Here is a 17,599-nt window from a genome sequence, read left to right on the forward strand (position 1 = left end):
CCCAGGGGAAAAAAAAAATATGAGTACATCTAAGAGAAATATTCATAATTTAAAAAAAATCTCATACTTTTGAATCAATTTCAGTAAATTCAAAAAAATATATTATATAAGAGATTAGTGAAACAATTAAAAAATTATTTCAAATGGAAAAGAAAATTATAATTTTCAATCCAATTTAATAAATTAAAATGTATAAAGATGTGCTAAAACATTTAAAATAATACAATTCTAATGTAATTTAATATAGGTTATTATATTATATGGCATAAGAAGATTGTTTGTGTGCATGGAAACCTGCCCTATCCAATCAAAATCCACATGCTTAATTGACGAATCATTTTCACATGTCAATCATGCGGTAGTAAATCATAACAACAATAAGATCTATTGATATGATGATTTTTTTGTTGATGCAATTGGTTTGCATGATGTAATCAGATGTAATAATATTCATTTGGCATTGAGTATGTGACTTGTCCTAGGCCTTTGGCTCCCACACAATGATGAGAATAATTGATGACCCCACTGATGGATAATTATGCTAATTCTAATTTTGGCTTCACATTTCCTTTGTATTCCTCTATCTTCATTGTGTTGTTTGCTCCAATCACCATGGCTCCTTGCTCTAGCTATTGTGGTAAAGCCCCTACATATTGCACCAAGATAGAGATGATTATTGTTGTCATGTGTGCCTTCTAATGATCGATTCCATTAGCCATTAAAAGGTGACTCAAACCCATAGAGAAGGATGTTAAAGTGGGGTGTGCTTACCACAAAAATGAAGCTATTAACTTATTAGTTAAGGATTGTGTGCCAGTTTTGGGAACCAATACCACTAGAGACACTAAATACTTCAAAATTGTTGAGAATTGTGAATACAAAGACATTTGTTGTTCATGCCTTGTTTGGCTAAGAGGTAGACCTTCTCAGGCTCATGTAGAGGCTAGATAAATTAGAAAAGTGAAACCATCTCCGTATCATCCTTTGTTTACTATTAGTAAAAAAAAACATGTCAGGGTACTCATCACATAATCAATTGGATGCTTCAAGGACAACCCCATAGAGGATTCCTCAACCCATGATCACCCTTAACTCCAAGTTTTGAAACATGGGGTCTACCTTTATTTTTCTTAGTCTCGATTTTATTTTAAACTGCATCTACATTATAGGCCCTCACGGTAAGGAGGGTTTGGTTTCCTATGTGGCAAACCCTCCTTGTTGCATGTTTAATTTTAGACTTGTCCTCTTTTACTATTAAGAAATGGTTTGGCTTTGTTTCCCATTCGTTAGGTCTATTTGGTTTTTCTTATTTTGAAGAAAGTCTTTCTTCACATGGAGAATTCACTATATCAACTAAAGAGTACGATATATATATATATATATATATATATATATATATATATATATATATATATATATATATATATATATATATATATATATATATATATATATATATATATATATATATATATATATAGATATAGATATATATATATATATATATATATATATATATATATATATATATATATATATAGATATAGATATATATCAAATGAGGGATATTTCACAATGCATATTTCACATGAGCAATATATGTAAAATACCAATACTATCAACGTTCATCATGTCACTTGCAAGAAGTGGGGAGGATTCCATTCCTTCCTCCCAATCACCTAGATAGCCCCAATTGACAATATTTTTTTTAGCTTAATGGGAGATTTTAACCTTGATTTTCATGATAACAATCACCAATTAAACTACCCTCATAAACTATATGTTTTATTATATATTTTTAATATAAAATATATTTTTAAATTATATATTAAAAAACATATTTTTCATCATTTATGTTATTTTTTATATTTCTTTTACTTTAAAGTATTTTAGTTTTTATCCATTCCTTCGTAAAAATGTGTTCATGTCTTATCATGTTTATTTCCTTTATTGATATAACAACAATAATAAGATAATTGATTTACTTTAGATAATAATTCAATTTTATTTTTTTATAGCATAATATATATAACATATCACCTCAATAGAGGAAAAGAAGGGAGGAATAATCCATATAGATGCAGAAATGACATCTTTCAGTGACAAAATTAAAGAGTTGAAGTTGGTGGACATACGAACAAACAATGAGATCTACACCTGGAATAACCGACGAGGAGGCTCTCGTTAGATAGCCTTATGCCTAGCCCAATTTTTAGTCTCAGAGCACCTGAACAATAGGGACATCTTCTTGGAAGCCTCAATTCTCCCTTGCACTAACTTTGACCACTGGCCGATCAGACTAGAAGTGGACCTAAAAGTGATCCCTAGAAATAGGCCCTTTAGGTTTGAATCTTTATGGCTCATAGATCCTACATTCATGAGAAAAGTGAAGGGTTGGTGGGAGTAAAGTATGGTGCAGGGGACAAACTACATGAATACTTTCAGCTGAAATTAAAGGAGCTTAAACAAAAGATAAAGTGTTGGAACCAAATAGAATTTGGAAATATCCTGAAGGACCAATGCCACCTCCAAGATAAAATGCAAGGGATACAACAAACAATAATTAATGAAGGCAGATCAGAAGAGTTAGTAGTGGAAGAAGATCGGATTGTGAATCAATTGGAAGAAAGGAGAAAGCAAGAGGAGATCCTGTGGAAGAAAAATCGTGAATCCAATGGCTGCAAGAAGGAGAGCGAAATAACCAATTCTTCCACAAAGTTATGATTCAACATAGGAAACATAATTGAATATTCTCCTTAAAGTATTCTTCAAGAAATCATCTTACTCAACAATGAGGAAATGGAAAATTTGATGGTGGATCATTTCCATTCCCTACTCTCGGAACCACAACCAGACTATTCTGAAGTTATTCAGAGAATCACTAGTTATATCCCGAACTTGGTCAGTAGGGATCATAATTTGGCGCTGATGAGGGAAGCCACTCTAGAGGAAATAGAGGATGTTTTCAAGGGGATGGCCAAAATCAAAGCATCGAGACCAGATGGATTTACAACATAATTTTTTCAGGAAGTCTGGGATTGTTGGACAATTGGTATTGTCTCGATGGCTATTGGTTGCAAGTGTGTTGGCATTGATGTCAAAAATCATGTGGGAGATGTGTTGAGCAGTTGGCATTGTCTAACTGTTTGAAAAAGTGTTGCCATTAATGAAAACCAGACTAGCATGGATGCTTGTCGCAGTAGATATCAACTTTGATGTTCCCTAGCCTAGTTGTGATGGTAATTAGGCTAGCATTGATATGCTTGATGTGTCAAGCTCAAGGGGAGTCCCATGGTTATTGCAATGCCCTGTAGAGAATCATCATAGTAGCAGGCTTATTGGAGAAGCCATAAAATGATGACTATGGTGGTTGGGAGTCCAAGATTCCAAGGACAATAAGAAGATTCAAGGAGCAACGAATGATAGAGTGTTTGTGGCCATTTTTCAAGTAGCGGACTCATCGGTCCCTCTCCACCAAAAAGTGCTTTGAAAGAGATTTCCAACGATGTGCGAAAGTCTGCAAATGGCCTCCTGGATCAAAAGTTATGGACTATCAAAGTCAAGACCTTGAAGTCATTAGGAGGAGGTCAAATTTCAGAACCCAATATCAAAAATGGAATATTGGAAGTAGGTTAATTTTGGAAGGCGAAAAATTAGAACCTCGGAGGTTTGGAACCTCGGGATCACACAACATCGACAGTCAAATTTTGGAAGGCCCGATATCGGAAGGGATGAGCAGGAATCATATCAAAAGGATGGGGCCATCAGAACCTAAAAATTTCTTAACAAATAAATTCTTTAAAAGCTCTAATAGTGTTAAGTGTCAAGGGATCCAGAGACAATATTTACAAAGGATTTCGCCGAAAAACCAAAGTCCGATGGACCCCTTTCTCTCTCCTCCAAGTGGACACATGGCAGTAGTTTATTGGCCCTAAGGGGATGAGATGGAAGATGATACAGTCATGTTGTGGCCATACGGTAGGACACGTGACAGAAATATTAGGAATTTTGGGTGGCCTAGTGGGTTAAATCCGAGTGACATGTGTCACCACTAACGAGGCACCACATGGAGTGATGATGTGAGTGTGACATCACACAGAGGTCGGCATTTCAGAGGTCAAGGATTTTAGAACTCCACTATAAAATTTTCTTTGGAAAGTTTTGATGAAGGAGCTCCAATGGACTGGTGCCTAGTCATGAGAGTCTAATAAAACTAAGGGTGCAGAGTAGGCTTAAGCACCTGGTTGCTATGAATAATTTCAAACCTCAGGGTTTCGTAACTCCTAGGTAAATTCCCTTTGAGAAAAGTTCCAATGAAAGGGGCTCCAATGAGACTAGCACATGGTCATGAAGCCCAAAGAACCAAGGGTGTAGAGTGGGGCTAGCACCTAAGTGCTATGGAGTATATCGAAGGATAGATATTCCATAACTCCTATGTGAATTCCCTATGAGGAAAGGTCCGATGAAAGGGGGACTCCGATGGTGTTTTGACGCTTGGTCGTGTTTAGTCCAAGGAACCAAGGGTGAAGAGGACTTAACAAAGGAAGATAGGCCCCTGGTAGGAAAAGAAGGCTTTAACACCTAAAAGCTAAGTTGTTGGTTTTAATGCCCCGTCCCATGGAGGAAAAATAGGAAAGTTCCAAGAAAAAGGAGCTAGGAACCTCACAACCTCATAACATCATTTAAATAAAAGTTATGAGATATTGTGGCTCCGATATTGCAGCACCCAAGGGATATTCCACCGGTAACAGTGCCCAGTCCCATGGAGGAGAAACGATAAGGGGCTAAGAAGAAGGGGCTAAAGTCCAATCAGAAGCTCATGATTTCATAAGGTCTATTTAATAAAAGTTACGATATGTAGGGGTTCTGTTATGAAACCAGCTCAAGAAAAGATAAAAAAGAAAGATCAACGCCTTAGAATTCAGCCTCTTCGAGGGGGCAACCTCCTTTACATTACATAAATGAACAATTCTTGGATGATACAAATGACAAAACCTCCTTTCTATATATAGGAGTCTAAGGAGTCACAATATAATCCAGCCGACCTAACAATAATAATATAAAGCCACAAAAATAACAATAGAGGGATTCTATGGGGCACAGAAATAACAATATGGGGGTAATAGGGGCACAACAATATAAATAAGGGGTATAACTACAATAGTAATGGGGTAATCACTAGTATTATAGGGACCCAACAGGCTCTGATATAACACCACAATGGAGAATGAAGTTGGTGGTCACAAGTAGCAGTCACATGGAGGAATGTGATAAAAGGCTAAACAAGAGGAGATAAAGGCCAATTGGGATTTTGTGGTTTCATAAGATCTTTTAATCAGAGTTACAAAATGTTTGGGCTTTGAAATTGCACTGTGGAGTAAATGCTCTGAAATGACAACACAGAGTTATATGGCAGATGGATGAGTTAGCAGCAAGGACCACAATCGAGAAGAGGAGTTGGTTGATGGAGTTAATGGCGATTGTCGAAGGCAGGAGACAGAGGCATATATCGTTGAGTCAAGGCAACGAGGACCACGATTTGTAGGGAAGAACAACGGGCCTATCTTGAGTTGAAAGAAATCCATCCCTGACCTTCTCGTGCACACCTCAGAAATGAAATGAAGTGCAAAGAAGCCATGCCAAAGTACAGTCAAGCTCAGAGATTCGTGAGTAAGCATGAAGAGCCTCACTCAAGTGTGCAGATGGACTGATAATTAATTATCAGTATGAAGAAATGCTCAGGATCCCATACTCTGAGTTTAATGAGGCAACAATGGCCTAATTAGAAGAAACAACAGAATGTAGAGGCATGTAGAGGTACACTCAAGAAGTGAGGATACAGGCATCAGAGGAAACATTGTGCAGAGTGCAACAGAAGAACCAAATCAATGATTTCCATTGAGCAATGAGGGGGGAATGCAGCATTGTTGAGATAGTTGTGAGGAGATTTGTGTGTGTTGGTGTGTTGGTGTGTTGGTGTGTTGTTGTGTGAAGCTGAGTAAGCCAGTCCTGTAGAGAAAGACTAGAAAGTGCCTATGTAGAGGAAAGACCCCTAAAGATTCATTGTTGTTGTGAGAAAGGCCGAAATTTCCCGTGCTACTGTGTAAGAGTCCAAGAGAGCATGTGGAATAGATGGTTGACAGCTGAAGTGCATGTTGTTGAAGAGTAGAGGACAGAGTGCAACAGGTTGTGATGAGTGACTATTGTTGAGCAAATCTGTGGGCTGCTACAGTGAGAGCAGAGTGAGAAAAGAACGAAGTTGAAATAAGGTAGAGTTGTTGCTAATTATGGAGAACATTTAGTTCCTATTTAAGTGTGGGTTGGAGCCTGCATACAAGAAGTTGGTTCTTCCATCTCTAGTGGGTGCTTGAGAAGGATTGGGGGTTGGTGCCTCTTGTAAGTTGGTGCTTGCATAAATCCAAGGAGCTGTAATTTGGTTCTTACAACAAATCCGTGAATTTGGTGATTCACATGGTGCTTCTGGTAAGTTGGAAAAGTGTCTACAAAAGAAGAGAGTTGGTTTTTCCTGCTAGTGGGTGCTATAAAACAATAAAAGGGGGTCGGTGCTGTAGAATTTTGTAGAATTTTTCTACACATCAGCTAGCTCTGATACCATGTAGAAATTTCACCACTTGTAGATCAAACTGATATATGCAACGTACTAAAGCATAATACTAGATCTACTTCTACAACCAATTTAGTGGAAGCTTAATCGAACATGAGCAACATCAATAAGAACACATATAACTGATATGGAGAAATCAAACACACATAACATAGAAGATATAACTAGGGGAAAGAACCAGCCTAAAACCCAATCTTTGTATTATCATACAAGTGGAAATATGTCCGGATTACACAAAGCCTTAGCTCGGAAGCTATCCAGCACTCAGTACAATCCCTCTGCTGCTTATAGACAGTCAAAGGCTTCTCACAAACCTTCTCCTCTGCCATCTAAGCCTCCTATTTCTATTCACAGTTTTTCCTGGGTCCTCCAGCTGCAACTTGTGTGATTCTCACCTCACAAACAACACTGACCTCTGAAATAACTGCACAAACCTAAATGAGATAAATCCTCATCATGGATGAGCTTCCTTTATAGGAAAAGTATTCATCCAACTGATAGTACACTGTCCCTTCTCTGATCTCAACTGGGTCTCTATCTAAACTAACATGCATCAGTTATCCATGAGAGAATACTCAGTTATCTGAAAATAACAATTGTCACATGCATGCAAGCATCAACAAACTATATCTTATTAATTTAACAGCTTGTTAAATTAATCTAACTGAACTTGACTAAGTTAAACTAAGTCAACTGATCCTCTCAATATAGAACTCATCCTTAATTCCTCAATCAGTTGAGCAAATCAAGGACACAATCCCCAATCAGTGGAGAAATTATTGCATGTTCTCACAAATACTTCAAGTTCGATTTTTCTTAACTAATTAACTCATGGAGATTAATCAATTAATATTTTAAATTGTTGTTAAGACCAAATTCATTTTTACTTCCTATAGTTAGACCAGGGATTACTAAAAATAGGAAGGGACCCAGAAATGCTATTTTTAGAAGATTCTATTTTTAGCAGTTTCACCTCTCACCCAAGGTGGCCAAAATGCTCATTAGCCAAACTGCTATTTTTAGTAGTGCTATTTTTTGCACTTCTATTTTTAGCATTTATTGTTGCCATTTTCAACACTCCCTCTCAACAAGAAAGACTTCCTCTCGAACCTGATCCTGTACCTTCAGAATTTTCTACATGCAACACTTCTACCAAGTGTGGTTGCTTCAGCAACTCTCGGAACAAAAAAAGCTCCCAACTGACCTCTCTGTTGGGCTATAAACATACTCTGATGTTGAAGCTCTACCTACTGCTGACAAGTGCTCCTTCTCTGACCTCTGTGCTACTGCAACATCTCCATGCATCTCACACCATTGCACCCTTCTCTGTGCTACCCTGCATTGTGCAACACACTTGTGCCTCTCGCATTGCTACGGCCTGCATGCTATGTGTTGTCCTGGGATTCCCTGCACTATAGCTCTCTCTACCGCTCCATCCAAATCCATCTCTACCCAAGCAGTCAGTTCCTGCTACTCCACATCGGGGCTTTCGTAGCAAGGTCTCATCCAAGAGGTTGGATACCTCAAGGATCCTGCCCCTCCTCCTAGGGGCGATCACTCTACATCACCCCACCTCCTACCTAGAGGTATGGCTGCATGTGATCCCTTTGCCCACCTAGCTTGAAGTTCCCCCTACTGTAGGTCTCTACATGAGTATATGTCTCTACTCAATATCCACTCAGCTTCCCCTATTGTGGCTGCTCCACAACCTCCTGAAGTTGTCATGGCTCCTCCACAATCGTATGAGACTTCTTTTTGCGGTGCATGTTGAGAGGTAATATACCCTCCCTCTCAACCACCAAGTATCTAACCTTTTCCTTGCTCGTCAAGGCTTTGCATGCATCTTGTACCTCAAGTGCATATAGGTTCTTGGCTAGCACACCAATCTGTTTCATATTTCCCGCTGTCACGAAATTTTTTGGAAAAAGAGCTGATTTTAAATCAGCGATATCTCCCTCCTCCGAACTCAGATTCAGCCAATTTTTTTTTTATTTTGGGTATTTTTCTGCAAGGAATCAAAATCTGCAATTTGTATCTGAAAATTTTGTATAGAAATTTTCAGATCTGCTTTGAAAACTCTGGCCCAAAACTCAAAACTTTGAAATCTCCTCTTCTTGTATATTGTTCTTCCTTGATCACCTGTGCTCTGATACCATGTAGAATTTTGTAGAATTTTTCTACAAATTAGCTAGCTCTGATACCATGTAGAAATTTCACCACCTGTAGATCAAACTGATATATGCAATGTACTAAAGCATAATACTAGATCTACTTCTACAACCAATTTAGCGGAAGCTTAATCGAACATGAGCAACATCAATAAGAACACATATAACTGATATGGAGAAATCAAACACACATAACATAGAAGATATAACTAGGGGAAAGCACCAGCCTAAAACCCCATCTTTGTATTATCATACAAGTGGAAATATGTCCGGATTACACAAAGCCTTAGCTCGGAAGCTATCCAGCTCTCAGTACAATCCCTTTGCTGCTCATAGACAATCAAAGGCTTCTCACAAACCTTCTCCTCTGCCCTCCAAGCCTCCTATTTCTATGCACAATTTTTCCTAGGTCCTCCAATTGCAAACTGTGTGATTCTCACCTCACACACAACACTGACCTCTGAAATAACTGCACAAACCTGAAGGAGATAAATCCTCATCATGGATGAGCTTCCTTTATAGGAAAAATATTCATCCAACTGATCGTACACTATCCCTTCTTTGATCTCAGCTGGGTCTCTGTCTAAACTGACATGCATCAGTTATCCATGAGAGAATACTCAGTTATCTCAAAATAATAGCTGTCACATGCATGCAAGCATCAACAAACTATATCTCATTAATTTAACAATTTGTTAAATTAATCTAACTGAACTTGACTAAGTTAAACTAATTCAACTGATCCTCTAAATATAGAACTCATCCTTAATTCCTCAATCAGTAGAGCAAATCAAGGACACATTCCCCAATCAGTGGAAAAATTATTGCATGTTCTCACAAAGACTTCAAGTTTGATTTTTCTTAACTAATTAACTCATAGAGATTAATTAATTAATATTTTAAACTGTTGTTAAGACCAAATTCGCTTTTTACTTCCTATAGTTAGACTGGGGACTGCTAAAAATAGGAAGGGACCCAGAAATGCTATTTTTAGAAGATTTTATTTTTAGCAATTTCACCTCTCACCCAAGGTGGCCAAAATGCTCATTGGCCAAATTGCTATTTTTAACAGTGTTAATTTTTGCACTTCTATTTTTAGCATTTCTTGTTGCCACTTTCAACAGGTGCTATCTATGAGGGGTGGCTCACAAACCGATTGATGTAATATAGTAAGTTCTCTTATTTCACATCATTAACAACAACAAGATTTGGTGGTTTTTTCCCGAAAGGGTTTCCACGTAAAACCTTGTGTCTCATGTGTATGATGCTCATGGTGTGTGCTTGTATGTTGATTTCATATTTCTGAGATATTATATGTTGTTGTTGATATGGATGGTTTCCAAGTTTTAATAAGAAAATTAAATTGGCATAAAGAATTGAAAATTAGCCTTAATATTGATTCACCCCCCTCTCAGTATTAACATTGTTTCCAACAAGAACTTCATATACCAAGATGTTCTGGATGTGGTGGATGTGGTGGAGGAATCTTGCAGATCTCAAAAGGTAAGCCTTGGTCTTTATTCAACCTTCATAGAATTAATCCCTAACTGAGTCATTTTGATGATCCTCACGGTTTCCAGCCTATTTCCCTCTGTAATTTTATTTATAAAATTATCTCTATGTTTATTGTCAAAATATTGAATCCCCTCCTGCCCAATCTCATCTCACCTAAACAAATGGGCTTTGTTGAAGGTCTCCAAATTTTGGATGGCATAGTCACTTCTTAGGAGGTGGTCCATTCCCTTAAGCATTTGAAACCCCCAATATGCTGGTCAAGTTGGACTTATCAAAATCTTATAACCAGCTCAGCTGGTCCTATCTTATTAGTGTCCTCAAATCTTTCCATTTTTTACCACCAATGGATTAACTGGATCTTATCCCTTTTCTCTTCCCCTGTTTTCTCAATTCTTCTTATTGTATCCCCTTCAAGAAATTTTAATCCTACCTGAGGTTTGAGACAAGGTGATCCTTCATCTCCTTTCCCATTTATCCGGGTGGCTGAAGGCCTAGGAAGATATAACAAATTAGTCGCTCAATCAACCAATTTAAAAGGAATTCATTAATGGGGTAATGACCTTCCAATCACTTATCAATAATTTATTGATGATATTATGTTATTCTGTCAGATTTCCCTTGGATAAGTCATGAAAATTAAAGCGATCCTTTATGATTTTATGCAAGCTTCTGGAACCATGACCAATAATGAGAAGTCTAATATTTTATTCTTTAACACTCCTGTATCTACTTAAACGTTTCTTGCTCGATCCTTGGGTTTCAGTATTGGCTCTCTCCCTATCAAATACTTAGGTATTCCCTTAGTGGTCAACTTGTTAAAAACATCTTGTTAGAAACAACTACTCCAAAACATCTGAACAAGGCTAGATGGATGGGCCTTCAGAGCCCTAAAATTGGCTGGTAGAGTGGTTCTCTTGAAGGTCGTTCAACAAGATCTTCCAATCTACCAACTCTTGGGTGTGTCAGCGCAAAAAACTTCATGCACGAGTATGACAGAGATCTTCAAAAATGTTTTATGGGGAGGGGCTCAAAAGCTCAAACAATGGGCCTTGGTGTGCGGGCCAATGTCATTAAACCAAAGATGGCAGGCGGTATGGGCCTTAGAGATCCCTATATTTTGAATAAAGTTATGGGATCCAAACTATGTTGGTGATGACTTAAAGGGGGGCATGTTTTGTGCAAGATAATATGGACTATAAAATACCATATGCCAAGCTCCAAAGAGGCCAAACTCAAACATATGAACACTCCAAAAGGCTCATCAATTTGGAATCTGACTTCCACCAATAAAAACTTGATTGACCAACATAATTTATTGGAAATCAGGGAGGGGAGGAGTGCCCTTTTTTGGCAAGATTCATGGCAACAAAGAGAAATTGTTCAATAGACAAGATCTATGAGACATATTCCTCTTCACTCATGATCAAAACATCTCCTTGGTGAATCAATTTTGGCATCCACCCCAATAGGATTCAATGTGGCAACAATGGAAGGGTCTCAAGGACTGGGTTAACCCTCCAAACACCATCTAATGGCATATCTTGGATAAGGATCTCTAATCCAGGAAAATTACAAAATAAGAAGGTCAAGATATTCTAAGATGGGGTTATACCCCCAGAGGCATGTTCACCATAAAAGAGGCCTACAGATTGGCAGATGAGGATCACTGGAATCATTTTAGCCCTATATGGAGAAATATATGGACGAGGCATTTCTGGCCTAAAGTCACACACTTCCTATGGTTGGTTTGTTGAAGACGAATCATAACCTGGGACAAGCTCCAGAAAAGGGGATTCTTTAGCCCTTCATTATGTGTTTTATGTGGCTTCCAAAATGAAGAAATGGAACATCTCCTGAATTCTTGCTCTTTTGCTAATCAGTTATGGAATAAGACTGGCCACTTGTTTGGTTTCCTCGACTAGGATCAATAAGCGTTAAAGGATCGATAGAAATTTGGCGAACAAGACTATTCTCAAGTCCGATCTTGAACCATACATGGGATATAAGCTTGGGCTTCCTTCTATGGGCTATATGGAAAGAAAGGAATCGACGAATCTTCAAATATCAACAATACACACAGGAAGTGGTATGGCAAGGAATCATACAAAATATAAGAGAAACAACATTCGATGATAGATGGCATCTGAATAATTGACAAGTTGCCCCTCATGAAGCTAGGATTCTCCATATTTTGAATTTATCTCCACAAATGATCACTCTACCCTTGTGGAAACTGATGGTTCCCCTGGTCTACTCTCCTTCTTATTACTCTTCCCTCGGGTTGGTTTCATGAAGTTGAACTTTGATGGGGCATCCAAGGGAAATCAAGGCCCAACAAGACTTGGTGGTCTTTCCAGAGACTCACAGAATTAGACTAGATTTATTTATGTTGTAGATTGTGGTTATTCCAACAACAATGAGGTTGAATTCCATGCAGTAAAACAAGGCCTTATCATCACCAAATGATTAGGCTACAACAAAATGGTGGTTGAAGGAGACTCTAGACTGATGATAGATATCATTCAAAAAATGAACCATGGTACCAAATGGAAGAAGCTTAGTCACAGTTGGAGAACAACACACCTGGTCCAGGACATAAGAGACCCGTTACCTTGGGTTGACTATATTATTCATTAACGTGTTAGATGCGAAGGTAACAAAGAGGCAAAATTCTTAGCGAAATGGGGATGCTTAATTAAGGATTAGAACCTAGAGATAGCATGGCCCCCTCAAAACTAGAGTGAGGAGATGAGTGATCTGAGAACAATCCTGGCTTAGGATGTTGGAGAGGGAAAACATTCCAACCAATCCCTGAACCAACATCTCTGATTGAGGTGTGATCCCGCTTTATAGCAAAATGAATCAGCGGAAAATGAAGGGGAGAAATTGCAGCCTATGGAGGCCCCGTACTCCTCACACGATTGGCAAGGTAGTATTGCTCGCATTTTTCATGCACAAAATTTATTAAAGGAGAAGGTGGAAGTATTATCAGTTGCTAGGAAATCCTGAATGGTGTTGTTCCGTCAAGGTGTTATAGCTCTCAGAAAGGAAGAGAGACCTTGGCGATTGGAGAACTAAGTGAAAGACGGTGGCAAGAGGCAGAGGCTACCACAGCTCGTCACCTGCATCCAAAGGAATCGGCTCCTTTGGAGGTCTTATCCTGCAGGTATGTTCCTATTGAAGTTTCCTATATTGTAAACCCCTCTGTCCGATCTATTTCTGTGTGTTTTCGACGACGAAATATGGCTATGATATCCAACACTAATGAGATATCAACCCATGAAAGGAGGAAGAAAATTGTGGTTCTAGATGGCGAATTTTCTGTGGATCTGTCTGTTGTTTCTATATACTTTGGTATTTTTATTTTTTGTATGGGAAAGTATATAGAGGCTATGATATGGAATTTCACTGTATTTATTTGTTGGCAGCCTATGAACATGCTTATGTTGGTAGTTTGGAGATTTTGTTGAATTTGTTTTGGAATTTGAACATGGCCCTCCTTTCTTTGTTTAAATATTTCAGTTCTTGTTGTCCTGAGGAGACTGGGATGGTCATTGTCCACTCTATAAGTCATATTCACTGTTATACCCCTATCACTGGGTGGGTTGGTAAAATTATATCTCATATCTATTTGTTTGTATCCTTGACTACTCCTACAGGTCGTTTAGTGTGGAAACAATTGTGTATTGTTAAGTCGTTCACCAACAGTGCGTCAGCCTCGATCACACCTAGTTCTGGGTTTAACCATCTGAGCAGTTGTTTATGCATTTGTTTAATTTTTAAAATCATGGTTCGCCCTTCATCTGCCCCCATCTCATCGACCAGAGGAGGCTGTGGTCGCGGTAGAGGGAATAGGTAGCACCACAAAACCAGTCAGCACCAGTCTCTTCCTTCAATAAATTGTGGTCGTCGAACCACCTCTAGCCTCATACATGATGCAGCTCAGGTTTTTGAAATTGGCACTCTAGAACAGGTCTGTCAACTAATCTCAGGATGGGAAGTAGAACTGAATCGGCAAGTGGAAGAATTGGATATGGATTTGGGTGATTGGCAGGATCTGGCTCCAGACCCGCGTCACTCCTGTGGAAGATCCACCCAATATAAATAAAAAAATTTACCTCTATTAGATAATGAAGAACCTCATAGACAAAGCCTTGGCTGCCCCTCCAGGTGAATGTACTTAAACTAAATATGGACATGCTGAAATTAAAAAAACTTGCAATAGATCTAGTTTCAACTGCAACAACAAAATGGACGACTTAGCCACATTGAGAGCCACATCCCATGCATTCCCCAGTCAGAACTTCCAGGTTCCAGTGTGAAGGATCCAACCCCAATGGATTCTTTTGAAGATTAGTGGATTAGATGTTTCAATTTTGACTTATATTTTTCCATATGCAGTGTTTACAGTTTCTAGTTTCAGACTTTAGATATTTAGCATATAGTAGGATACATGATATTCAGACATATATAGCTCTGCTTTACAGTCTCAAACTCTTCCGGTTTTTTATGGCATATAATGCAATTAGGTGCCCAACAGATTTGGTTTCCCGTCGGGCAGGTTAAGGCCAGCTAATGATTTGATCTATGTATGTAACATGCCTTTTAAAGAAAATTAATGGAAAAGGTTTTGCCAATCTTACTATATATATATATATATATATATATATATATATATATATATAATTTATATTTATAGTTGTTTATAAAAAATTTTAATATAAAAAATGATATCACAATTATATTACAAAAATCATGTAATAAAGAATTGAAAGAAAAACATTTTCTCTTAAAATATATAAATCCCAATTTAAAATTATTTGTCATACTATTAATTTTCTTGGCCTTTTAATTAAATAAAACTATAATTATCTTGGAAAGTTTCTCTTAATTATTTGCAAGCACATAAATAAAATTATAAAGGTTTCCAAATAATCCCTTACCTTTTTAGGGTCCAATAGTTGGATTTAGTCTAATGGATATTAATCATCATCATCATCTCTCTCATTCTCTCTTTCTATCTCTGCCTCTCACACATATTCATTAAAAATGATATTTTTACATGCAATGAATACTTTAAACCACTTTTCACACAAACAAATCAAAGATTATTTTTATGGACCTAGCGAATGTGATAACATATTAATGTAAAAGAAAAATATTACATATAATAGTTAATAGTCTATCACAAATGCTTTTCAACTAATCATCCCCATCATAGAGGCTTCACTGGGGGAGCAATACCATACCACTTGCATTCATATTGGGGAGTATATATTGAGGGGAAAATGACATAATAGCATATAATAGGGGTTAAAGGGTTTTTATATTGGTAGGTATAAAATGAAGCTCAAATTTAATGAAAAAACATAAAGGGGTATAAAAAATGTTAATGAAAAAAATGGATACCTACAATATCTAGTGAAAGTATGGGTTCTTTAAATTGGGATGGTATATTAGGTTCGTATTGGTAGAGGGTTAAATAATGTGAATTCTAGAGGTATTTTCCAATATGTATTCAAATTAAGGGTATTTTTTAGTATGCCTTGAACACATGTGATATATCAGAGGTTCATTTAGTGGAGCCTTCATGATCCCCATTTACTTTAATTATAAATCATGGACCAATAATGTATTAAGTTGTGGATTAATATAGTCATTAGTATTAAGGATAACATAGGCCATCATATCACTTTATTTCTAGGACATATGATGACTAGAGTCTCAAATGAGGATGACATCATGATGCGAGTCTTGGCTAAGACATTGAAATACATGAAGATGTCATCTTGTAGGATACCAACAACATTAAAAAAATTATTACATTTAAGTTTAAAGAGAACTTGTGGTGAAATAAAGAGTTAGAAAATAAAAAGTAGCTAAAATATTACGAGGCAATCAACTCTAATCTAGAAAATTAAAAGTATCTTTTAGTTCTAACTAGCATAAAGAAGAAATCAACATTATTAAAATATGAACCTATACCCATGAGCTATATAACAAAATTGGGAATTGAACAATTTCCAACACTTTCTCTTAGAGTGCCTTGCATACATCCAAATTAGAACTCAATTTCAAAATATGTATTACAATTCCCACCACCATAACCTTCCAAGTCATCAAAACTATGGTAATCTTGAGATGCTTCTCTTACTACTTTTTGAACATAGAATAAGATTTTAAATAAATCTAAGTAATCTTTACCTTTTTAGAAAAGAACAGGCTAATTATAATCTTAATGAATATTAATCATCAATATAATCACATTAATGTATATTAAATATATTAAATCAAATTGATATTAATTAATTCTTAAATATTCAAACATTAAGATATTAATTAATTTCTAAATTTCTAAATATCATTTTAATATAAGCATTTTTTAAATATTAAAATGATTTTAACTATAAATTCATTGAAAATATAAATTAAATTATTATTAATAGATAGCCTAAATCAATAGAGCTTGTGAAACTCTCATCCCAGTAATTCATCGATAGGCATGTATATTTCAACCTCGGGTGGATGGGGATCAAAGGAATTATATTTTTTTTAATGAACGAATCAGAATGATTATTGAAAAAATATGCTTCTCTGAGTGTGTGATGGATGACTGCAATTTCTAGGGGTGTGAAACAACCTTATACATGGAGCTTTTTCTTTTGCTAGTGGCAACTTTTTGGTTTAGGTAATGGAAATTATTTGTTTCTCCATCTCCGCTCCAACTAATTTGGTTTATCACCTTGTCCTTAATCCCACCAAGCCCATTCACATTACAATGGTGACAACCCCTTTGATATCAATTGATGGGACAGATCATTGTGCATAATTTGACATGGCAACACTTGACATAAAAGGTTAGGTCGGCACAATAACTCTGCAATTTCACCATAGAAGATGAGGTCGACACAAGAAGCATTTTCAAAGCATGGAGGCAAAAGGTAGACACCTCATATTTACTTTGCATAGCCAATATACTAGCCTGAATTTCTCTCCATGCAATCAATTTACTATGGCCATTACATTCCATGCAGATAATTTGAAGAATTAGAAGCAGAACTGTTGCACGACCAGAAACTCCAGGTCACTTTCGTAGCTCTTCCAATAAGTTTTCAATTTTCCAAATTTTGAATTTGTTAGTAAAAATTATAGTAACATTGTTAGGATATTCCGACACATAGGAAATAGTTAAGTTCAACTTGGTCTAGTATAGAGTTAGGTAAAGTGTGTTTCTTTACCGTTGTACATTTTGTAACTTACAATCCGACGGTCACGATATGTAGTGATCCAA

Source organism: Pinus tabuliformis, chromosome 7, assembly GCF_031772625.1.
Source record: "Pinus tabuliformis cultivar Carrire ecotype Pingquan chromosome 7, CPIR1, whole genome shotgun sequence".
NCBI lineage: Eukaryota > Viridiplantae > Streptophyta > Pinopsida > Pinales > Pinaceae > Pinus > Pinus tabuliformis.